At 35.7% G+C, this 26,325-nt stretch overlaps 1 long non-coding RNA gene across 1 annotated transcript in view; it reads right to left on the bottom strand.

Moving 5' to 3' along the window:
- Positions 1-26,325, bottom strand: part of LOC113927597 — a 53,795-nt gene that overhangs the window by 25,226 nt on the left and 2,244 nt on the right. The window lies entirely within an intron of this gene.

The raw sequence follows: 26,325 nt of genomic DNA, 5'->3' as shown, positions 1-26,325 counted from the left end.
TATAAGAATATTACAGACTAGAAAGAGATCTTATTCCCTGGTGTAAAAGCCCTTGGATGAATCAAGTTTAGTCTACCTTAATTAGATTGTTATCCAATTTATTTTAATACCTCGCAAAAACATTACAAAATCTACCAGGATAGTTCAAAGTTTTGTGTAGTCTAGTGAAAACCATTTTTAGAAGGAAACTGGATTGAAGTACATTTTCGGAGCGACTATGTGAATTCAGAAACTTTAGTGTTTTTGCGTTTAGGATTTTCAAATACACTAAAGAATTTAATATTTCTTTACTATGTTACCTTTTTGCCTGAAGAGGAGTTTCCTAACACTGGTTATGCAAGTGCAAAGAAAAGAGGTAGTGATATATCCTATACATAAACATAATCCCTTATCTTGTTCCCTCAATCCCTCTCTGTAGTATCTGGAGCATTTGGCTACATCAGCCTTGATTTAACCACTGGAAATCAGCAAAGAGGTATAGACAGCAAGTGGTAGAATGGGATAAAATATTGGGGCAAGAAATCTGAGATGTATTTCAGAGGAAACTGGAACAACTGAGATTTTTATGTTTATATTATACAATACTCAGTGTTGATCTTGGATTTATGGACACTCCTGGAACATTCAGGGGGCTTCATACATCTCCAGAATTTTAATGTAAAATTGTGTGTGTGTGTTTTAGGAGGCACGTAACGATCCATAGTTTTCATCGTATTTTCAAGGCAGGCCTGTGAGCCAAAGAGGCTAAGAGCATAATATCGTGTCAACACATTGTCAGAGAACAAGCACTATAAAGATGGCAAACAATTAACTAATATTAAATTAGCATCTCTCCTCTTCCCATCTCCAGTTGTATTTGACATTTTTCATTCCCAGACTTGGAAATTAATTTCAGTTTAGGACTGTGAAGCTGAAGTAGATGAGAATAACTTAGTGAAGATTTAGGGAAGAAAGCTTAGGATAGGCAAAAGGTAAGAAAATAAGATTTAGTAGAAAAGACAACAAAAAGATGGTTTGGCTAAATGGTAAAGTAATAACGATTTCTACATGTAGAAAAATGTAATATAATGATATGAAGCAACTGTTCTTCATCCTCTATTAAATGTTGTTTTCATTGGTAACGACAGCCAATGTTTATTGAAAACTTACCATGTGCGTTAGATACTGCTTAAGCAACTTTTTTTTTTTTACATCAGGTTCTCACAACAGATCAATGAAAGGAGGACATTTTTCCCTCCATTTTTTCAGACAAGGAAATTATAATCATCCTGGAAGATCAGGAAGGACTTCCAAGAAGAGGTGACATTTAACACTGAATTTCCAAAGATCCGTGTATACGTTTTGAGAGTGATGTGGAGTTCAGAATGGAAAGGAGTGAGTAGAGGGGGCTGACAAAGGAAGAATAGGGAGAGTAACAGCGAAGTTAGATTTTATTTAGATATGAAGAAACTTCTTTTGAAAGGGATTTGAACATAGGAAGAGACTGATAAGGAAGGCTTTGAAATTTTGTCTTGTAGAGACCTTCAATAAAAGAGAGTTACATTGAATCAGGATGAGGCTGTATGTGAAGGCTGGGGAATTGACACCAGTTTTGTGGGGTTTTTTTCCCTAAGTTTCTTCCAGCTTTGGTACTTCAAAAGCAAAAACTTCAGTGTCCCTAAGCAAAACAAATATTCAGAATTTATAAATAGGTCAAGAGTGGTAGACCATCTTAAGAAAACCTCCTTCCATTGTTTCATAAGAGATCTTATCAACGCTTCCCGGGCAAGGAGATTGTGTTGACTGGGAAGACGTTAAGGGGAGGGATATAGTGATACTGACTCCCTCAAAAGAGCAACAATCACCTTTAAAATATGAAACAAGCCCGTGGGTATATCTGAGAACTTATTAAAAATATATGTAAAGAACCCAGAAATTCCACTTCTGGGTATATACCCAAAAGAATTGCAAGCAGGGACTTGAATAGATATTTGTTCACCCATATTCATAGCAGCATTACTCACAAGTGCTAAAACGTAGAAGCATCCCAAGCATCCACTGATGGATGGCTGAATAAAGTGTGCATTGATGGTAGATGCATCTAATGGGACATTATTCAAGCTTAAAAAGGAAGAAAATTCCTACACAGGTACAACATGCGTGAACCCTGAAGACATCATGCTAAGTCAAATAAACCAGTCACTAAAGGACCAATAGCATATGATTCCCCTTATAGGAGGTATCTAGATTCATCAAGAGAATAGAGACAGAAAGCATGCCATGTACTTACTGGTACTGGCAGGGGTGGGTAATGAGGACTTATTTTTTGATGGGTACAGAGTTTCAGTTCAGGAAGATAAAGATTTTGAAGATGGATGGTGGCGATGGTTATACAACAATGTGAATGTGCTTCATGCCAATGAACTGTTCACTTAAAATGATGAAAATGGTTAATTTTATATTTTGTATATTTTCTCCATTTATCTATCAAAGAGATCAGAGCTTATGTTAATTTATTTGATATTTTAAAAACAGATTTCTGCTCCTAGTTTTAAAATATATCTACTCCATATATGCCATTAAATTCCATACTGGAGAAGGCTGGGTTAAAAATTATGCATTTGTAAAACATAGTAGTTAGTAGATTTATGTATATGAGATCAATATAAATGTTTTGCCTTAAATTTTTGTATGTTATATAGCTTAATTTAAATATGCTTAAATTTTTATATGGTTAACATTATGTATCTCTGTTATTTATTGAGTACAGTCAACTTAGAATTTCATTATCCAAATTGAAAATGTTGTTTGACATGGTTGATGACTAGTGGCTTACGTGGTAGGAAAATATTTTACCAGGAACTCTTGGCTAGTGGGAAGTCCAATAAGATGTATTATCAACACTCTAAAATGGTGGTATATTCATAGAGTGCACAGTCTAATAGATGGCTAACAATTTGACAAATATCATTTTTAAAAAATTAAATACACTGGAATGTCTCTATAATGTCTTCCAGGGGCCTGGGATTTTTTTCAGTGTTACATGATCCTCTTTGGGCCCTTAGCCAGCCCTTTAAAAAATGAACATTAGCTGCAGGAAAATGTTAAATAAAGGCATATTGTGATGAATTTCACTGTCTAGTATTTATTTTAAAGGGTTTAACCTAATATACAACACAGTGAAACTTTGCTTTCTCATACATAATGTATTAAAAAATTTAGTCCCTTAGAAAACATTACCAATGAGTTACAGTGAATAACAAATCCATATATATACTTAGAGCTAGGATTTTTTTCAGTACAGTTTATTTTTTCATAGCTGTCTTCAATGGATATTTTAAACTTAAATGGGTTCCATTTCTCCTAAAATAAAGCATCTTTAGAAGAGAAATTTTAAGAGAACAGATGAAATTTCATTACCATGCATGTGGTCACACCTTGTCAGAAGTTAGGTCCTAAATTTCACTGTGATATTGATATGTGCACACATTTAAAGTGACATTATTTGGCAAAAGAACAAGTATCTAGCTTGAGTTAGTGGTGCACATGGTGATGACTAACCACGTACTACAAGGTTAAAACAATTTTTAAAATCACTTGTTAATGTGATAAGACTAGGCTCATGTTTTTCTTAGCCTCATTTTCAATTGACTTTTTTGTCCAGCCCAGCCAATAGGTGGATAAATGTTTGCAACTGACAGATGTATTCTTTCCTCAAATGAAAAGGACACAAGGGCCAGATATTAACTGGAAAAGATTGATTCACACCTTTGTGGACATTAATCCCTTATTTTAAAATTGAATACTGCTTTTAGTATAATTGTACCTACTTTGACTCTAAACCAAGGATTCCACCTACCTGCATGGACTAACGGGAGTGATCTTGTTGTAAAAACATATTTCTGGAAGAGTTTTGTTTTAGAGAATAATTTATTGTGTATAAATTATCTTAGAATTTCTCTCCCTTCTCCCTATTAGTCTTCCTCTCGCAATCCATCATCCCACCAAAAAAAGAATCCGTCAAATTAAATAAATTCCACTAAATTCTTAGACTTTACCTTCCTTATTATCGTCACTCTACGGTGGTGTTCTTTGCAATTAATAGGTCTTTTGGATACGAAACTTAGTAGATATTTATTTAACAGGTTCTATTTTTACTCTTCTTAAATTTTTATGGATTGACATTGTCAATAACACTTAATAATTATTGAAGACATTCTTGATTTTGTTTAATCGCTTGAAAAATCAAAGCTTGCCATGGTTATGGTCACTTTGGCTATGTAATACATCCATTTGTATGTTCTATTCTTCATCTCATTTTCCTTCTTCTCTTCCTTGTTCCCTCCCACTCTCTGAACACAGAGAAAACTTTGAAATCTTCATCACTGCTCTGCCTCACAGGAGCTGTTCTCTGCTGCTTGCCAAGTCCATGCCATGGCCTAGGAAGCAATGGAACCCCCATGCTTACTTATCCCCACTCATCTGAGTAACTCCCTCAATACTGGGAAGCTGCCCCTCAAATTTTACCTTCTTCTACACTTCTGAAATCAGGCAATTGCCTCCTCAGCTACACCAAGTTACTATTTCTACTTGGGCTCCAATTTTATGTGCTCAAGTTCAAAAAAGATAAGGCTCATCTCATGCTTTTCCATTCTCTCAAAAGTGACAGTTGTTTACCACCTGCTACCTGAGGCTTTAAAAATCTCTATCATAAGTTTTATCCATGCTTGTATTGATTAACAGTGGGAGGATGATTCTCTTAGCAGTTACTGTATCACGATCAGAATTGGAAATCCTATAGAATTCTTAAAAAAATAGTTTTAGATAAAATTCACGTCATAAAATCTACCCTTTTAAAGTGTACATTGCAGAGGTTTTTAGTATTTTCACAAAGTTATGCATCCATAACCACTACTTAAGCCCAAAGCATTTTCAGCACCCCCCCCAAATAAAAACAACTTGTCCTGGCACCCTTGTTGAAAATTAACCAGCCAAAAATGTGAGGGTCTATTTCTGGACTCCCAATTCTATTCCTTTGGTCTTTATGTCTGTATTTATGCCAGTACCATACTCTCTTGGTTATTGTAGCTTGACAGTAAGTTTTCAAACCAGGAACTGTGTACCCTCCAAATTTGATCTTTCTCGAGATTGTTTGGACTATTCTGGGTCAAATAATCTTCATATGAATTATAGCATCAGGCTCAATTTCTCAACAATAACAAACAGTAGCAATTTTCATAGGGATTATGTTGAATCTGCAGATCAATTTGGGGATGATTGCAATCTTAATATTGTCTTTTAATCTATGAATATGATGTCTTTTGATTTATTTAGGTCTTCAATTTTTTTCAACAGTTTTATAGTTTTCAGCATATACATATTGTGCTTTTTTGGTTAAGTTTACGCCTAAGTATTTTATTTTTTATTCTACTGTAAATAGAGTTGTTTTCTTAATTTTATTTTTGGTTTGCTCATTGCTCCTATATAGAAAAACAACTGGTTTTTGTATACCGATCTTGTATTCTAAAGCCTTGCTGAAATTGATTATTCTGATAGTTTTTACTGCAATCTTTAGGAATTTCTATGTATAATGTCATGTCATCTTCAAATAGACATAGTTTTACTTCTTTTGCAATCTGAATGCCTTTTATTTCATTTTTTTTCCCTAACTGCCCTGGCCAGAACCTCAACTACAATATTGAATAGCAATAGCATCTTAAAGTTTCCCTACCTCCAGTCTTGCCTCCAGCCCCAGCAAAACTGATCTCTATATTGCATTCAGTAAATATTGAGTGTGCACCATGTACAAGACACCATTCTAGGGGTTGCTTCTATTTTAGTGTTTTTTATAAGCCAGTGTTCTTTATAAAATACAAATCTAATTATGACATTCTTCCATTTAAAAGTTTTAGTGATGCGGCCTCATTATTAGAAAAATGAGTAACTTCTTAACAGGGCTTACCAGATCCTGCCTTTTCTGGCACGAGTATAAGTCTCCAAACTTCTTGTCCTGCCACTTCCCTCCTGAAACTCTTATCTAGGCAAATGGAATTTATTTTAGTTTTTCAAACGCTCAATATGGTTGATCCTCATTCTTTGTGGATTCTTTGTGAATTCACCTACTGGCTAACATTTATTTGTAACTCCAAAATCAACCCTCACGGTGTTCTCAAAGTGATCTGCAGACATGCATGTGCACACAGCAGCAAAATATTTGTCACCGGAAGTGCACACTCTCAGTTGAAGTTGAACAATTGCTCTTTCCACAGTCTATTTCTTTTGATGTTTTTTCCACATTTTGTGCTTTGTGGTGATGACTTTGCAATATAAAATGGTTGCCAATTGTAGTGCAAAAGTATTGCTAGTGTTTCTCAGTGCAAGAAAGCTGTGATGGGGCTTATGGAGAAGATATGTGTGTTAGATAAGCTGTATGGAGGCATGATTGTTGGATGAGTTCAATGTTAATGAATCAATAATACATATTGAAGAAGGTGTTTTTAAAAGGAAGCACACGTAAAACAGTGGTATATATTGTTCAGCTGATGAAAATATTTTGACCAGGTTTGTGAGAGCCTAACCCTGTATTTTCTCTAGGGGTAATGATTCAGTATTTGTTAATTAAATGTTTGAAGGGACTTTTTAGAACATAACTACCATGAATAACAACAATCCTCTGTATGTAAAATAATAATGACAGTTATAAAAAAATAGCTAGTATTTACTGTCAACTATGTTCCAGGTATTGTGCTAAATAATTTACAAGAATTAACTTGTTTAATCCCCATTATCTCATGTAATTCATGAGGTAGGTATCATATTGACTCCATTTTTTATTTTTTTTAAAGATTTTAATTTATTTATTCAAGCAAGAGAGAGGAGGAGTGGGGGAAGGGGGAGATGGCAGACAGGGAGGGAGAAGCAGACTCCCTGCTGAGCAGGGAGCCCAGTGGCAGGTAGCGGGGGGGAGGGGTGGTCTCTATTCCAGAACCCCAGGATCATGACCTGAGCCAAAGACAGATGCTTAACCAACTGAGCCACCCAGGAGCTCCAACTCCATTTTTTAGATGAGATAACCAAGGCTTTAGAGATGTTAACAGGCAACCCCATAAGGCTCATATTTCACCCCCCACCCCCCCACCCCCAGTACACCGAAGTCAGAGCCTGATTATTGCAAATATTTCCTGAATGATATATCACTTTCGTGTTGTGTTCCATTCTATTTGAGCTGGTAAGTAGTCTTTAATATATTTCTTAATCGCTTTCATTTTGTTCTTTAATAATAAGAGGAAGAGGCTGTAATTTACTAGAACTCTGATCTAGGCTAACCTGCATGTTTAGCAATTTCTGTGTTCAGTTGTGCCATTTTAGAAATACAGAATTGTTGTTCATTCTAGACTATGTGAGGAATATCTCCCTTGAGGGAACAATGATTAAGTACCTGATTGAGTTCTTGGTGACATCGAAAGTGGCAGATTTCCTCAAATCTGTTTTGTCTATCTGTAAATTAGGGAAATTTTAAGCTCCTTATCAATGCTATAATTCTTAAAAAAAAACTTTTGTATTATCAATTTTCAGGGAAGCAAAATTCTTGGAAAATGTTAATTTTGAATGATTTTCCCATTAATATTTCAATCATCTGAAGCACTGTCCAAATAACATAATGAAGAACTGTTTTAATTTCATTGATAAAGAAAAAATGAGGGTTAAGTAACCTTCTGAAGGCACTGGATAAGGATATAAGTGACACCAAGTTCTCTTTGTGAATCTAGATTTACACAGCATTATTCCCCCATGGTATTCATGTAACATCACACAAAGTGTCATGAGGCAGAATTACCACATTCAATTAACACTGGAATTATTAATCTATAAGCCCTCTGTGATTTGTGATGGAGAAGATGAGAGTTACCTCAAGAGGAAGATTATGACAAGCCTCAAAAGGAAAAATGACTTGAAAACTAGAACCAAAAAAAGTATGACTTTCAAAGAATAATTTTATATCTCACTTAGAATTCTGTTCCAGAGCTCTGTTAATTGCAATTGCAGATACCTATAGAGTTTTCTGGGGTAAGAGGTGTTCCAGAAGAATGCTTCTAAGACTCAGGGCCAGGTTAGCCTAGGAAAGGTGGACCAGCACTTTCCTAAGTAATAAAAAGTCCATAAGCAAACATCAGTTGATCAGGCTTCACTTCCTAAATTTAAAACAGCCTGTTGATTTAAGGATATGTGTTGTATTTCAAACTATGAGGAGCCAGGTATCTTCTTTTAAATATGGGGAAATTGGCTGTAGGAAGGTAAAAGGGATCACAGGATTGAAACCCAATGGAGATTAAGCAACATTTTTGTTGAAAGACAAAAGTAAAGTTTTTACTGCCAAGAGGAACCAATCATTCAGAAAGGAAAGAAGTTGAATATGGCCTGTTGACTTTGTAGATCTTGGTTTGAGGCCATCTTTGCTATCCTTGACCAAAAGAAAGAAAGGAATTCCCCTAGACTGAAAACTACTACAGGAACTGTGGTCTTTATTGCAACCCAAGAGAGTAACAGGTCCCAGAAAATGAGATGAAAACAAGTGGCTTCTCTACTACATGTCCTCCCTGTAGAAATAGTGCCATTTCAACATGTAGACAAAAATAAACACCACAAGGGTTCCATTACAAGGACTCAATATTCGCATGGTAATACTGTTAAACACACAGGGAAAAGTCAACGTTTTAAACTGGTATTAGAAACATTCAATAGAATTTCAAGTGAAGGATATTTTATACTATTTTATTTATTTCTCAATTCTCTACCATGTTTTTTAACTCATCGGCAAGATTTCTAAAGAACACATTCTATTTGGGGTGCATACCATCTCTCTTATTTCCAATTTTTATGATTTATACTTTGGTCATAATTTCAAACTCTTCGAGGCATTTATGCTTGGGACTGTTTTTATAGTTCACGTTCTTATAGATTTGAAGAGAAGTACCAAATAATGGCATATGATGGGAATCCATCAGGTATTTATGGAATAAGTGAATGAATGAACACAGAAAATTATTTTCCCTAAATAAAATTTATCTCTGACATAATGTTATTAATTGAAATCCCTGTATTTAGTGTTGGGACTATTCTAAGTGGTAATTCATGTATAATATCACATGGTCTTATTGGTAAACCTTTACCGTCTGAAACCCATGCAGAATGAATGTTCTATGTGGGTTTAAGCCCACTTCCTTCCCACCATTTTCAGCCTTCTTCTAGTGAATTGTAAATGAAGAACTAAGAAAGAAATACCATATAAGATCACCAAGGCTTGCAGGGAGAAAGGTATACTGTTCTGAATTATTAGGGAAAGTTTAATTAAATTCTATGTCACTTGGAATAACATCCACATTATTTTTGATTAGATCTAGCCCCAGGCAAATTGTGAAATACGAGAAGTTTATTTTCAGGTCCTACCCTCCAGCTTTCCATTTTATATCCCAGAATCTCTTTCTCTCTTTCGTTGCCTGCTCACACCTGCCTTGATCCAGGCCCTTTGAGGTATCCACAGCTGCCTCCTAAATGCAGCTGGACCCACACTAGCTCTCCATCTGGGCCTACTGTGCTCATAACTCTTTCAGATTCTCTGCTACCTTCCCATCCATATCAAAACTTTCTTGACCTCAGTTTCATCCTGTTAAATCTCTACTGTCTGCTTTTCAAGGAGATTGCTAACTAATCTGATAAATGCAACCTCACTGATGTGATACTTAGGTTAATGTATTGTAGAAGAGGTCTTCCTTCATCTCTTTTGAAAAATTTTACTGAAGAAATAACATAAATTCAGAAAATGTACACTAGTCATAAGGGTGCAACTCAATGAAAGCTAACGCACACATAACTAGCACCCAGATCAAGAAACAGAACATTACCAACAGCCCCAAACCCTTTTACCAAGCACTATATCCCCGAGTCTGCACTATTCTCACTTCCAATAAATACTGGCATAAATATTGTCCACTTTATACTCTACTTGAATCGAATCATACCATACGTACTCTTTTGTGTCTGGCTTCTTTCACTCAACATTATGCCTCTGAAATTCCTGCATACTGTTGCATATGTTTGTGAATCATTTTCATTGTATATATAATCCTATTGTGTGAAGGTGTCACAATTTACTCATTCTACTGTTGATGGTTGATGGCATTTGGGTAGTTTCCAGTTTGGATATTATGAATAGTGCTATGAATATTCTTCACATGTTTTTTATTGTTTGTTTTGTTTTTTTCGTTGAACATAAGTTCGTGTTTCTTGTGGCTATAAACTAGGAGTAGAATTGCTGGGTCATAGAGTACACATATGTACAGCTTTGGTAGAGACTCACAAAAAGTTTACCAAAATGGTTACCCAAGATAATACTCCCTGTAGCAGAGTCTAAGAATTTGTTTTTTTTTTCCAAATCTTCCCCAACACTTGTTATCGTTTGCCTTTTCCTTTTCATTATTCTTGTGTGTGTGTAATAATGTCTCACCATAATTTTAATTTGCATTATATTTGTGACAATGAAATTGAGCAACTTCTCAGGTATTTATTGGTCATCTATATGCCACCCTTTGCAAAGGATATTAAGGACTTTCACTTGGTTTTCAATAATTGTCTTTTTCTTGCTGATCTATAGAAATAATTATATTTGAGAAAGGAGTTCTAATCATTGGAGCGTGGATATAAGGGAAGTGTAGAAAGCTTGGGCAAGATGCCTATACATAGCATTGTTTCTATTTGTCTCAGCCCTTGAGTGTAACTTTCTAGGTAACACAGGAATACAACTCTTGTCTTTAGCCACATAACCATTTGAAACAATACCCTGCCTTAGAAAATGGATGAGATTTACCATCCAAGTTACAATTTATGTTATTTTTCATCTTAAATTAGGGCTGAGAAAAACCCAGGTCGAAGTCAATATTCTGCTGAGTTGACATCAAATATCAAAACCCCAGTGGGGGAAAAAAATGCAGAGAATGAGAACAAGTGAGGGTGGGATGGAATAAATATCCTAGCCTTAGCTGTGTATCTCTCGGCCATGGATGCCACTGTGGTAGTGTTATCCCACACATGTGGTCACAGTAACCAAAAGGACAGCATCACTGAAAAACACCCAGAATTAACTAGCCCACAGTGTTTGAACCAGCCTGAAGAATTTTCCCATCAGCGCTCCTCCTAAGAGAACACAAGCAGCAATGCAGAGAATAACAATAATGCTGAATTACTAATGCTGTCAGTTGTATTTTCCATTTTCTCTGAAATTTGTTACTTAGTCACACGTCTAAGTTCCCAGGTTTGGCAATGACGTCTTAATTCAACTTGTATAACGCTTAGCCAATCAGTCTGCTTGGAAAGTTACACACAAATGCTGGCTACTGACAATTGCAGTTCAGCCTGAATATATTTTCATATGATTCCATAAATGCCACAGCGGGTAACTATCTTTTGTTTTCATTTCGGTCTGTTTGTTTTCTTTTCACCAGTGGTATGTGCCAACCAACACCCTTCGACTATAGTGAGCTATCTGCCAGAGTTGTTTGAAGATCCATCTCCATAGCCTCATTAATCTGGATTTGAATCAATGCTATGTTCCTTGCGTAGCAGAGTGAGCTTGACCAGGTGACTTGTTCTCTCTAAGCCTTCATTTTCTATCTGTAAAATGGGTTAAAAATAGTAGCTACCTTTTAGAGTTGTCAGGATTAAGGGAGATTATACATATAAAACATCTGGTGAGCGCAAAATAAAGTTGGTTAAATGTTACTGCATACTTTACTACATGAAGATTACTATATACATCTTTAATGTGTATTTCTCTGTAGTATTTTTAACCTTGCTAGTATTTTGGTACTGATTCTTCTCTCCCCTACCTGCCCTTTAGCCATTGAGCTTTCTAGAATCAGAGATTAGGAAAAGCGACTTTTTATCTCTACGTTAGATTTGGAGAAATCAATCAATTTACCTGTGGCTATTCTATTTTGTAAGTGCACAGAATTAACAAGAAAACTTGGCCTCACAGAAGTTCCACAGTGGTAAAAATGTAAAGATAATGTTTTAAGTACTAAGAATCAGAAGCATCATATTATCAAAAATAACCAAGAGGTAAACATAAATCAGCAACAGGCTCTAAGTAGAGCAAGAAGTTGACTAAGCATATCTTTTGTTATTCTCCTGTCTCTCCTTTTGTTGACTTACTTCCCTTGGGGCCTGAGGCTCCCCTCTTGACCCATTCTGGTTCCAATTTATCTCCACTGTGACACTTCTCCCAGACCTATACTTCCCCAGCCATTCAAATACTGTTATCTCCCTAACCCGTATCAAAACATTTTTACTGTGTGACACAATTAAAGTGTGACCCACTTTGCTATCATATTGGAAAAAGAAAGTCCCACTAAGATAACTTAAAAACATATGGGACCACCTATCCAAAAATATATCCATGTGAACAGGTGAACCTTGACTTAACTCAAAGAAACCAGTTCTTAATAGTGGAACGTTAGGAATCCCTTACAGAGTTGTGGGTAAGACATTCTGGGAGAAAACAAATGTGCTTAATAGATAACATCAATCAAGACTATTAATGACTATATAGCCCCATGGGCAATCCCAATCCTAATTAAACACATCCACTTATGTGTATGTATTTGTGTGGGTTTAACTGAATTTTCCCAGTACTTTTTTTCACTACATGTAATTATGTCTACTAACATGACTCACTTCTTCCCCTCCACCCATCACTTGAAAGTTGTTACAGGACACCATCTGAGTAACGGCCATATTCACACACCCATGATAAGCTGGACCTGAAAAGTAATTATCCTGGATTAGCGCAGGTCCTCTGATGCTAAATTAGCAGCCAGACTCATGCATGCAGTTGCTCCCTGACCCTCAGTTACTCTTCACAGAAAATCTGCAGAAATATGAGTAGAGCAGTCCTTGTGCTATTGGTTTAATTTACTTACCATTTATAGACCTGGCCTCAGTTGGGAAACAGATTTATTTAGTCACTAAGAAATTCATCCAACCTAGGTACATATTAGGCAACAATTAAGTGCTTATTCATTGGCTGGCAAACAAGGCAGGGGGAGAAGCAGAATCAATGCTCAAGCTGGAGCAGGCCTTCAGGAATAACCACTGAGCTGGATCCCCTTTTTATGCAGATTAGGAAAATGAACAGAGGTTAAATGTCAACAAATGGTGGCAGATGTGGACCTGGTACCCAGGACTCTGGATTCCTATATAGTGTTTCTTCCATTATGATCTCTGGTCTAGGCATCCAAAGGAAAACCTAAGGCATGAAACACAGCATGATGCAGAAGCTGTAAAGTCTGATCACCTATCGTTAGGAAGAGCATATCCCATTTGTCGATATACACCTTAATATACATTTCATTCTCTGACTCTGTGACTCTGTGTTTATGATAGCTTTCACTCTTGCAGAGTTCTCATAGATGTATTTAATCATATCTCTAGTTCTAGAAAGAATCACAAATTCATTTGTTTGCAGCTGGCTCAATAACTGGGTGATGAGATAAACCTAAATGTCCTGTGATGGCAGAGATTTCTATTAAAGGGTCATCACCTTCAGTCGTTCTGCTTGCTATGTATGCCAGTAACAATACAATACACGAAGTGTCCAGAACAAGTTTCTCCAGCGATTCAAGTAAAGAAGAGAAGATGCTGTCTAATAGTGTTATAGGGGATGCCAAGAATGAGAAAATTGGGGGAATAAAGCATGAAGTGATTAGTCTGGGTTTGATATGAGGTTATTTGTACTGAAATAAGAGTTAAAAGCTGGAAAACTGGAGAGCACAGTGGATATAACTTTGGATAAACGACCATAAAAATTTGGATAAACATCTGGATAAACATCCACCAATTTATATAGTACATATCATTTCTTTTTAAAAAGTTTTGTCTATTCTGCTTTTTTGTAAAGTAGGGATTCATCGGCTAACGCCAGTACACAACAGTTAGTATGGCACATATTGACTCCTACCTGCTCCCTTTGAAATCCATGGACTTTAATATTAAGTTACTTTTCATTTTGATTTCAAGGGCATTAAGATTCTGTTATAAGTCACAATTCAATTAAAAACTGATTTATGGAAACTTTCTAGTAAGAAACAAAATTGAAACACTCTAATCATTGAGGGAAAATACCCTTGTCCTCTTGCACATGTTGGAGAGTATGAGTCACTCCTAACCTCTCTCTGTACAAAAAAAGACAACTCTGAGGACCAGGAGGCATTGGTCTTGCATCATCTAGGGAGTCGCAATAAAAAAGATGAGGGATCAGTCACAGCCAGGCACAGATGGAATTCCCAAAGTTCTCTGTACCTAACCATTACACCACTTGCCCTGGTCCTGTGTGTGCTACAATGTCTGTGACTTTTAAAAATAACCATGTCAAAATGGAAGATCCTCAGGAATGAAATGAAAGAGTTAAAATGGGCTACATCCAAACGAGAACAACCCAAAGCATGGAAATTATGGGTTTGGGGGAAAATGTTTTCTTGGTTTATTTGATTAACACTTTGCCACTGAGGAGAATTTTCCTTTGAAGTTTCTTATTCTGGATAGTTTTTAATGTAATTGGTTTAAGTGATACTTTACTTATATATATCTGAAAAAGAAATCTGCCACTAACTATAAAATTTTCATGTTCAGTTCAATTGACTTCAAAGTAATCCAAAATGCTTATTCCCAAGTGACACCTATCAGTCTCCAGCTGTGTTCCTGACGGAGACTGACATCTGAAACCAACAATTAAAGTTACCTAATGCCAGGACTCTTTAAAGACTAAAGGGCTTTACAGTACCCTATGAAAGCAGCTCATAACCAACTCTACTATTATTGTTTCTATAAGTGTGGTGGGAGGATTAATTTCTTGACACTCATTTAACATTACAGGAAAAATAATTTTCAGAGCCAAAAGGTCATTCTTTGCCAAATCAACACATTCAAAATAGTATGTTTTAATGAAAAACTGAAAGTATCATTAAGACTTTGACTACTTTCGTGTATTCCATAATCATCCTGGCCCTTGTTCTTTCATTATCTGTGTGAGATCAATTAAGGGATATTACTTAAATTTAGTAGCAGAAGATCGAGAGAGAGAGAGAGACAGAGAGAGAAGAACAAGATACATTCCCATCCAGATTGAGGTATAACAAAGCAATGTTCTTGTTCTGTGATGTAGAAGTCTCAAAACTCATGCAGCCATGACTGCCTGAAATCTCAGGAAAGGTGGTTTTAGGGAAACAAAAGAAAACAAAACAAAAAATACATACATATATATATATATATATATATATATATATAATTAGTATTAAGCTTTAAATTTGAGATCGGATTAATTTATTTATTCAACAAACATTTATTAGGTACCTACTATTTGCCAGGTCCTAAAATGATGCTATGAGACTGTGGGTTATGGATGACGTCAAAGGAATTCTTGCTGAGAGTGGGAAACAAACACTCTTTTAACTGACTGCAACTTGAATCAATACATAACTCTTTTATCTAACCCTACCTCCTTCTCCTCTACTTCTTACCAGTTAGGCAACCTCTTGTCTAACTTATTCTTCCCTTGATGTTCACCCTTAAGAATAAGTTATCAGAACCACATCAAACTGATTAGAGAGATTTAAAGGAACTTAAGAATGAAATTGTACAATTTGTTGGGCACAACACATGATCTATCAATAAAAAGAGATAAGGCTCTGGATATCCAGATTTCCAATAGGATTCACAATTTTTCAAGCTTCCAGAAGGGACACTCTAATCTGTAGTAGATTGATGAATCTTAATTTCTTATTACATAAGCAAAAATAACATAAATAGCATATAAAATTACTGGTAGGATTAATACATGTTGAAATATGAATTATTTTGGAGAAAGAAGCATACTTTTTTTGCCATTGTTTTTGTGTTTTATTTTAGAAACTAAATTATTTGTATATCAAAGATTTCATTACAAATAAAAGGTTTTATTTTGACATAGAGAAAAACTGACTTTCAGCTAGAAAACAGAATAGGATAAAGGGCACTTTTGAGGTGTAGTATCAAACAGGGTACTAAATAGAGAAAAGACATATAATATTTTTGAAGATGATCTAGAGGGAGAAATTTTCAGTTAAATATCTCATCTTTTAGATGATATTAAGCCATTCCTGTTTGTAAAATGTCAAGTAAACATTCAGATGGACGTTTTAAGGCTGAGTGCATGAAGAGCTTTATGGAGATGAATTTCAGGATGTCAATTGCAAGGCAATTGTCTTAGCAGAAAGTACCATTAACAATACTTGGAGATGATGACTTCTAAATTATAGGTTACAGTCCCAGAGGGATAACTGTTATAATTAGATTATTTCTGAAAATATGGGCCAATATGCTGTGAGCTTATCACAAAGTATTTTGTTACATTCTTGATATTGTTTAGAAATATATTAGAAATATAAGAAAAATGGTTGTTCTACCTTTGCCCAGAATTATGGTCCATCTGCATTGGGAATGAGATTGCAGTTTTGGTGCCTATACTCCCTGAAAAATCTGATGTGACTCGGGAAAGACTAAAGAAAAAGCAGTTCTGGTTGAGTTCTGTATTCTTTTCTTTATTTTATAAGATGATTGGGCTCTTCAGTTTCTTCACAAGAAAATTCTAGAGGCCTCTTAATAGGACCTCATCAAGTCATGAAGTTATGAAAAAGCATTTAAGAATATTCTAAAAAAGGGAAGAGTCTTTGCAAGAAAGGGTTTTTTTAATTAAAGTGTGGACTAACTCATATATGATGAGTTATTAATAACTGGAATTTTTGGGTCATCTTACTAGGCAAAAATGACTTTTTTTTGTAAGCGATCTCAAATCTTAGGTCATTACATAAATTTTAAAAACAAGAAAAGAGCCACAGACATTCATTTTTAAACTGGTGTACCATATTTGAAAGTATAATTCCATAGGTACTGAGTAGATGAGTAATCCTTTGTGAGTTTTCATATGAAAAATCATTCATCACCACTACTTTAAAATAAATGCTAATGACATTAAAATAACAGATTTGTTGTTTAATTATTTGAGGGATCTAAATGAAATACAGATTGCAAAACTGAAAAAACAAAACATTTTCTTTTATGTTTGATCAAGAATGGCACCAAGGTACAGTTTGCAGACTCCCTAACAAGCAGTAAAGTTAGGCTAGGAGTTAATCTAGCTAGTTACCCCATAGTATACAGACCACTGATGGCCATGAGAAGCCATTGCATATAAGCATACACTTCAAAGTTACAATGATATGTAAAAGGAACTAAAGCAAGTTTTTACTTGTTTTGAAATAAAACCCTCAATGAGGCATTGTTTGCACATTGAACTAAATGCATAAACAATGCGTTGTGGGTTTAATTTGTGAAACGAATGTAAGTCTTGATGAGCTGTGATGTTTGCTATTTGGAAATAGAAAACTACTTTTAATTTTACATATTCATCTGAGGATTGACACAAACATAAAATATGGAGGCTCCCCAAATTAGCTTGAAGTTTGATATTTTTCTCAGTGAGAATTTAAATGATAGCACAAAGAGTGATTAAAGGTTATATGTTATATGTTATGAAGCTTTATGAAAAAACACTTAATATTTTTAAATGCTTTGATATAAAAGGTACAAATTAAATATTTTCAGTTGTTGGCAATGGGTTCCTAAAGCCATGCAAAATTGTATCTTCAATTTACATTACCAGTCCTTGTATGCTGTATATGTATCATGCTTTATTTTCAGTTTGATAGTTTTTTAAGTATCACAGCGATGTGTCCAAAATGTATTAGAATTGTTTTGCTATTTAATATAAATATATTGATAAGTAATAGTATTAAATCATAATTAAAATATATTATAAAATATCATTAAATAATAAACTATAATTCAATATATCAAATAAATTTGATATACATATAAACAATGTAAATATTGTTAATATTTATATAACATTGATAAAGAAGTCACATTGTCAAACATAAACATCTTTGAGTTTTGTTTTGATACGAAAAATAAAGCTGTAAATTCAAGTTATGCTTGACCTCAAAAATAATATAAATTTTAAATTAAAAAACACTGTTATATACACACATAACACTTCTGGTTTGTTCTTGTTTGCTGGTTGCAACTTGCTGCTGAATTAATATCCAACTTCTACATGTAGCATTATTAATAAAAAGGGTAGGCCACAGTCTCTTGATTCCTGAAATTTGATAACTATGGTAAATGGATCTAATTATTCCATCTTTCTAGTAATATTTTGAATTATATACTATGGGAAACCTATACCAAAAATTGTTTTACGAGTTTCCAATTTTATCCAGAGAATATAGGGTACTGCAAAGAATCGATCTGAAAAAAGAGTTGGAAAGAATGTGGGGGTGGGGGAGACAAAAAAGCGAGTCTTGTCAATTATGCTACTTCTCCATTAGTTGTATATTTTATAAAACTAATATTATATTTAGTGTTCCTGTTAAAAATGTGTCATCCACAGGCACAATAATACACACATGTTATGCTCAGTGACTTCAATCAGTGTGGGAAGAGTTGAGAGACCTCTATTCTATTTCCATTTCCCCACATATAATGGGCAAACAAATCACTTAACCTCTCTGCAACCAGAGTTTCAGAGCTAGAGAATGAGAAGATTGGGCCACATTATGACCAAACTTACTTATAGTTTTATAAAAGCAGTTATTCTATGATGAGTATTATCACACTGTTACTGAAAAAAGTAATCTATTACCTGGAACTTTTTTGGCGGGTTGCTGACAAAGGTGGAGTAAGCAAGTTAGAGAAACAGTGGAAGGAATTGATAAAAATGAATGATGCATTTTTAAAAAAAATGCAAGATTTCTAAAATTCTGGCCCTGAAGATACTTTTGCCCTATTTTTTGTTACGTGATCATTCAAAATAGTATGAACACTTTTAATAGCTCTTTATATATAGGAGACTTATATGGATAAAATATGATTAAAAGCAAATTAAAATCAGGCAAGAAGGAAGAAAGATAAGATGGGGCCTTAAATGGTATAGGGGACAAGACTAATACAAAAAGACGTACTATAGCAACCTATACCCTTGCTGCGGATGCAGTCCAAAGGGGGCTTTAAACTTTTTGTAAGGAAATCAAAGAGAAACCTGGTTAGTTACACAATTCTCAGTGCCTTCAAGATATAAACAGCTTATAATTCTGATGATACTAAGACTTTGTCTACACACGCACACACACACACACACACACGCACAGGCACACACACATACACAAAACCAACGTGTGATGTCATGAATTAATTCTCAACAACAATCTATGAGGTAGCTGGAATACTTCCTTCCACTGACCTATTATCACTTTCAGGATTTCTTTTTTCTCTCTCTCTCTTTCTTTTTTAATTATACCTCTACCAATTAATACAAAGGTATATTTCATTGAGACCCAGGCAATACATGGAGGCTCAGACAGTATGTATGTAGTATATTTATTAAAGAATTATCATTGATTTATTCAGCCCATTTTTCTGTCATGCCTACCAAGTATAAGATTCTACGTTAAACGCTCCAGAGAATACAAAGGTGAATAAAATGTTATAAGTAACCATCATCCTAGGTAGACTATTATCCACACCTAACACACAACTATGGAGGAGTTCATAAAAGAGTGATGATCATCTGTGGTAGGGTGGCTGAGGCGCTCTGAGAGCAAAGAAAATGGTGGAAAGACAGGATGGGAGGAGAGAGTGGAAGCTCTGGAAAGTGAGTTTAAATGCTGATTCCCCCCTCCCCTCTCCCAATAAAGTAGTAGCATGAACAGAACTGTGTTATAAAATGAGTAATCTGATAGAAGTGGGGAAAGACATTAGAAATGGGAAAAACAATTGTATGGCTATTTAAATACTCTATGTGCGAGTAAATGAAACAGAGATTAAGTTAGCATTAAAAAATACGGAGGAAGGGATAAAGCAAAGCTTATCACAGAAGTGAGACCTCTAGGATTCAGCAACTGATTGGATGACCAGGGCTAAGGAATGAAAGGACTCATTTGTACCTCCAGGTGGCTGGGGGGTTCTTGGTGCCATTAATAGGTAAGGGAACACGGGAGAAGAGTATCTTGTTCTGGAGGAGGCTGGAATGGAGAGACAATGGCTTCTGTTTTTCTTGTTTTGAATTATACATATTCCTAGGCATAAACACTCTTCATGATCTAAAGGCCAGGTCCAAATGCCACCTCCTTTATTCCCTCAGATGGAAGCAAACTCTCTGCTCTGAACTAAAGCAGGAGGCTTGTCAATATTTCTCTTAAGCTTGACACTTTCTCTCTCATGTAATAACGATTTTTAAATGACCTATTTTCTGCTCTAGACTGAAATTTTCTGGAGGACAGTGACTGTGGTTCATCTCTGTACCTCCTTACATTGAGTAAGCACATTTGAATGCTAAGGCAGATGTTAAGGGACATCAACATTTAAATGGCCAGAATGGATTCAAGGCAAGGATAAAGGAGGGGTCAGAGGGCTGGAGATGACCAAGGCCTGAGCTGAATCACGGAAGCTGAGGAGAAGGAAGTTCCAGTGAGGAGCTTGTCAGTGTCACTCACCAAAGAACTCTCTTTGGCCACTCACCAAAGAACAGGTCTGTGAATAGGAGGGCTGGGAAAGGATCTGACAGTGAAAGAAGAGGGGCTTAGGAATTTGATATCCTAAAACCCAGGATGAAAGAAAACCAGGCCATACCACCAGGCTCTTGAGTTCCTTAAGACTGATGTCCTAGGTGGCTTCAGTCCTGGCTGTTAGGAATAATTTTTTAGCAGTGAGCCAGTTTGGGGGAGAAATTATAAATGTTTATGGGTTTCTTTCTTTTAAAAAACTTCAATGGCTCAACGGGGGTAAAAGATCCATTGCTATTGTTTAGATTGCCTCTTATCTGAAGGTTAAAGAGAAAAATGCTACAGCATTTTTAAGCACTCAACTGTTTCAAAGAGGCAGAGATGAGGAGGAACAACCTGAAGACCTCCTCAAGGCTTTGTCTTACAGGAGTATATAGCCCTTTAGAAATCACAAAGTTTTTTCACTTGCACTGGCTCATTTCATCCTGAAACAAAGGAGTGTGGGCTCATCCTTTTATTTCAGATAGGGTAACTATGGTGCACTTTCAGGTAATATCAAGTTAGCAGGAGTCTGAAGCCAAGTAAGTTCTTTTATTTTTAGTTTTTTAAAAAAATTCATTTATCTATTGGGGGGGCATGAATGAGGGGAAGGGGCAGAGGGAGAAGGAGAAGCAGGCTCACCGCTGAGCAGGGAGCCTGATGTGGGGCTTGATGCCAGGACCCTGAGATCGCGACCCAAACCTAGGGCAGATGCTTAACTGACTGAGCCACCCAGGCGCCCCAGGGAAGTTCTTTTAATGAATACAATAACAATGAGTACATCCTAGGTCCCCAGCACTACACGAGGTCTACTAATAGAGGGAAAAAAAGGCAGTCATCCTGAGTCCCTCTCCTCCTGCTTGTTTCTGCCCCAGGCCTCCTGTCTGGGTGAGTAGTCCTCAAATTCCCCTCCCCAGCCATGTATCCCAATCTCTGTTTTCTTGAACTCATAGACCACTTTGGAGATGGTCAGGAAGCTGGGATGATTCATCACAGATCCTGAATTGTAGGACACATACAGAACACTTCATCTCTGCCAATGGGAAATAGTAAAAAGTAGAATACAAAAGAGGGAAGTTGTTTTGGGCTTAAAGGGTATCAAATTGCCCAAAGGGGATCCCCCATGTGTTGGCATTACCTACAAATGAATTAAACACAGAGGAGGAGGATTCCCATCATACTGACTATTCTCTGTCTCTTGTAAGCAGGTTAACAACTGAAGTATTTGGTCAGCTTTCATTTAAGTACCTAATTTCAATTGATTAATTAATTTATGTAAGTAAATATCAGTCGCCCGCTATATACAAGAGACTGTGCATGAGAGGGAAAGGAAGATGAAAGGTTCTGGTTTGCCACATCTGCTCTGGGCAGTTCACTGCTGGCTTAGATGTTTGCACTTTATTAAATTGACATTTGAAACCTACCGTGTATTTTCACTGAGGCAAGAGCTGTACTTAGAGAAAGACAAACTCCTATCTCTGTGTAATGGATTAGCCGAAGACAGCCTAGGGAGGAAGACGACAGTTATGCAGAATCTTGCCTGGGGAGGCAGCAGTGAGAAGGGAATGGAAGGACAGATAAGGAGAACTGCCAAGGCAAAGTAAACTTGTCCTGTTGACTTGTTGTATATGAAAGGTAAGAAAGAGTGGGGACGAATTCTAAGTGTTGAGCCTCCATGAAGGTGGTGCCATAGAAACTAGAGAAGTACAATCGAGGGATAAACACAGAATCATGGAAGTTGAAAGAGGAGAAGGCCACTGGAAGTTAGCAGAAGGCTGTCAATAATACCTAATGCTTCCCGGAAGTCAAGGGTGATGAAGAAATGACCATTTGAACGACCACTGATGATTTTAAAGAGAGCAGTCTCTGTAAAGAAAAGAAAACAAAGTCAGGTTTCTAGGATTTAACAGGGTGCAGAAGTGAGGGCTGACCACTTATTTTGAGATGGTTGGTGTCGGAATAAAAGAATCAAGTGAATAGGAAAGTCATTTTAATGTGTGTTAGGGGTGGGGGTGAGAATATACAGCTAAAATTTAAAAAAATGTATAAAGCCATGGTTTCTAAACCTTTGTGCTCTAGGACATAGTGAAAAGAATGGACATTAGAAAGCTTCCTTTAAATTTTCAGTTATATTAAAATGTTTTCATTAAAAAATATTCAGTCTAAATGGATATCTGCAATATAGCAGTCTTCCTAACTTTGAGATTTTATAAAATAAATAGGTAATGGAGTTAACCATGCCAAATACATTACCTTAAAATTGTCAAATTGATTTATTTGCCCTTCATTATTTGGGCACTTCAGAATTATCATCAGTGGACTTTGGGGACTTTGGAATTGTAATCAGTGGATTTCTTTTATAAGTAGATGAACATCATAAGTATATATAATAAAGAGTTGTATTAAGAACGAGATTAGTTAGATCTTTATTTTTTTTTTAAGATTTTATTTACTTATTTGACAGAGACAGAACAGGAACACAAGCAGGGGGAGTGGGAGAGGAAGAAGCAGGCTTCCCGCCGAAAAGGGAGCCTGATGTGGGGCTCGATCCCAGGATCCTGGGATCATGACCTGAGCCAAAGGCAGATGCTTAACAACTGAGGTACCCAGATCTTTCCTTATTTGAAATGTAGTTATAAGCCCCTGAAATCAAAAGGACAACCAAGTGATATTGTTCATATATTGTCTCCTATTATCACTTAGAACTATGCATTTGGAGTACTTCCAGACTGTTGCAGTATGCCAGAAGAAACTCTGCTGAAGCGAAAATAGAGAAAAAAGTTACATGTAAGTTTGTGAGAGTAGGTAAAGTAGCATGAGTTGGTGGGAGTTTGCAATGAAGCCAAAACATAAGGCCACAGAAGAAAAAGGAAAAAAAAAAAGGACTCATTCTAATATGCTAATGAGACCACACCTGGAACAATGCGCTCAATGTGGGATCTGTCTCACAAAAAATGAACATCTAGGAAACTGGAAATAGTTCAGAGACAAGCAATAAGAATGATTAAGGGCTTGGAGAGACTGAGCTGAAACAAGATTAAAAGGCCTTACATTTGTTTAACGTGGCTCACAGATGACTAAAAGTGGGCATGATATCTGTTTATAAACATCTGAAGGTTGGGTGTAAACATGAAAGATAGAGTAGAATTGCATAATATGGTACTAAAAGGATTTAACTTGAGAAAAAATTTCAAGAGAGAATTTAAAAGTAAATATAATGAAGCTGTCTCCCAGAGAGTGTGCATTTATTTCTTTTTCTTTAGAGACTCTGCCAAGAATGAGGAAGTTTAGTAGAGAGCCCAGCAGAAAAGAATGACCCAACAGGTCCCCCGCAGATCCGATTTCTTCACTTTCATAAACCAGTAGAAACCTTTTTAAGCTTGATCTGTTTGCACAAAATTACTCAGAATATGTGTTTATTTGCAGATTTTAGTAAACCAGCAGCATAGCCCTTTAGATTCCTGGGCAATCATGTCTTATCCTCATTGGTTCCGTAATCTGTCATTGGTAGAGTAGTTGAGTAAAAACAGCATTAAACTTAGTTCACATGGGTGCTGGCTTCTGAAAGGCCATTCTCCCAAAGCTCAAAGGGTTTGTTTAGAATTTGCTAAGAAACAATTGAATGACTTTTTTGTTTGTTTGTTTGTTTTAAAGAACTGTGTATACTTCCAGCTGGAGTTCAAAGGTCCACCAATGGAGTAACTCAAAAGATCTATTTTGGGATTATTTCTATGACCATCCAGTCTTCTGTTTTCTTTTGTTGGTGAATGTAGTGTCTTATTAAAATTTTTTAGCCTGAAATTTGTTCTTACTAAAGTGGTGGAATGGTCTTCCTTTAAGGTTGCTTTTAAATGAAATTAAAATAAAAATGACCTTTTGGATTATGAGCTCCTAGAGGGCTTTGTTTAATTTGTCTTCTATAAAACCCAATGCCCAACAGTTCCATGCATACTTGAAAAATAAACAAATAGTAAGTAGATGACAACTGCAGAAGCATCCGGCCCTGGAGGGGTTGTCTAAAGGAATTGCTAATAAGGGAATCTTTGATTTCCACTGATTTTCAGTATAAAGTCACATTATTTTTTGCTCCCCCAAACATGTTTTTTCTCCAATTAAGTTGGACATTTATCGATATTCTGATGACCTTATTCGTGTCATGTAGGGTTTGTTACTGTTTCTGAATCACTTCCAGAATTTTCCAGCAGATTGCAGAATTTCCCCACCTGTCTTTTCAAGCTCTTTGACCCCCTCTCATTGTTTTACTTTTTCCTCTCCCCTTCATTGCCTTGTAGAACTTTGTTGCAGTACCAGACTGGGCCAATAGATGCTGCCACTTCACGAGGTTAACAGTTGGAATATTTCTTTCTCAGAGGTTAAGGCCTAAAATGAGGTGTTGAGGGGGCAGACGGAAGGAGAGGGTAATGGGTAACTGGTATAGTCTCTCTAGAGAGTAATTTGGTTTTTAATTGTGTGCTTATGAATTCTTCGAATTTTACAAGATACTAAGAAAAACAATAAACAATAAATTAATTTTAAAAAAAGATACTTCAACTTCAGATACTTCAAGTATATTTTAGGCAAGGAAATCAATAATTGAATAAAAACAGAATTTTAAAGGTAACACCTCAAAGCATCTTGGACTTAACATCATTTCTCTACAGTAAAGGAAAGGAAAGGCTTGAAAATATGTTTTGGAGAGCCTGAGGGACATAAGGAATGTAATTCTTTAAACCAGTGTTTCTCAGACTGGTGTGTGAAATAATTTTAGGTGGCATAGAATAAATAATTTTACATAATATTCATTTACAAGGTTATTTTCTATTTATGGTAAATTATATTGATTTTCCCTTTATGATGATGATAAGTTTCTTTTGTCAGATAAGCTTATAATACAAATAGTTTAAAGGAAAATATTAAGTTAAAATACTACTGATGATCTAGCAATAATTATAAAAGCGGTATTCAATAGATATGCTGCAAATAATGCTTATTTAAACAAGCAATATATTTTGCCTATGGAACCTCAAAATTCTTTGTTTCCTATGCTCAATTCCTTATTTCAAACTTGGACTGAAATATGACATTTTATATCACTGTTGTTAAGTGTCCATGTAATCTATGTACAGTTAAGACTAGATGGACTCAAAGATAGTAATAAAAAGCTGAATACTGTGATATAATTGTTTTTTTAAAATGACTTCTATAAATACCTTCTTATGAAAATGTATAAAAATATCACATTTGAGCAAAGTAAATTGAAAGCAAGGTCAATGCTGAAAATCTGATTTTAGAAGGGTGTAAAAAACCATGCTAAAAATTTATTTGTATGAACAGTATGCCAGAGTATGAAATTCTGCTGTATCCAAATTGTGCATCTTCCCACCTTTATTTAGAGGTTACACTAACATAATGTTTCATGCCAAAATGAAATTCAAAAATTGTGGTCTTATGAGGAGAGTATTAAATTCAGCATTTGCACTTACTTTTTACATATTTGCTATAGTCATTGAAATGCATACACTGTACTAAAAATATTTGCTATTTTTCTGACTACTCTATTAATAATAATAGCATCACAGTGGCTAACAGTGGTCTTTGGGGTTGCACAGAGGCTGTTTTGAATTTTAGGTCTGCCGTTTACTAGGAGGCTGCTAAAAAT

The sequence above is a fragment of the Zalophus californianus genome, chromosome 7 (genome assembly GCF_009762305.2).
Source record: "Zalophus californianus isolate mZalCal1 chromosome 7, mZalCal1.pri.v2, whole genome shotgun sequence".
In the NCBI taxonomy this organism is placed as follows: domain Eukaryota; kingdom Metazoa; phylum Chordata; class Mammalia; order Carnivora; family Otariidae; genus Zalophus; species Zalophus californianus.
The sequence above is the reverse complement of the archived record's forward strand: the minus strand, read 5'-3'. Positions and strand labels throughout refer to the sequence as shown.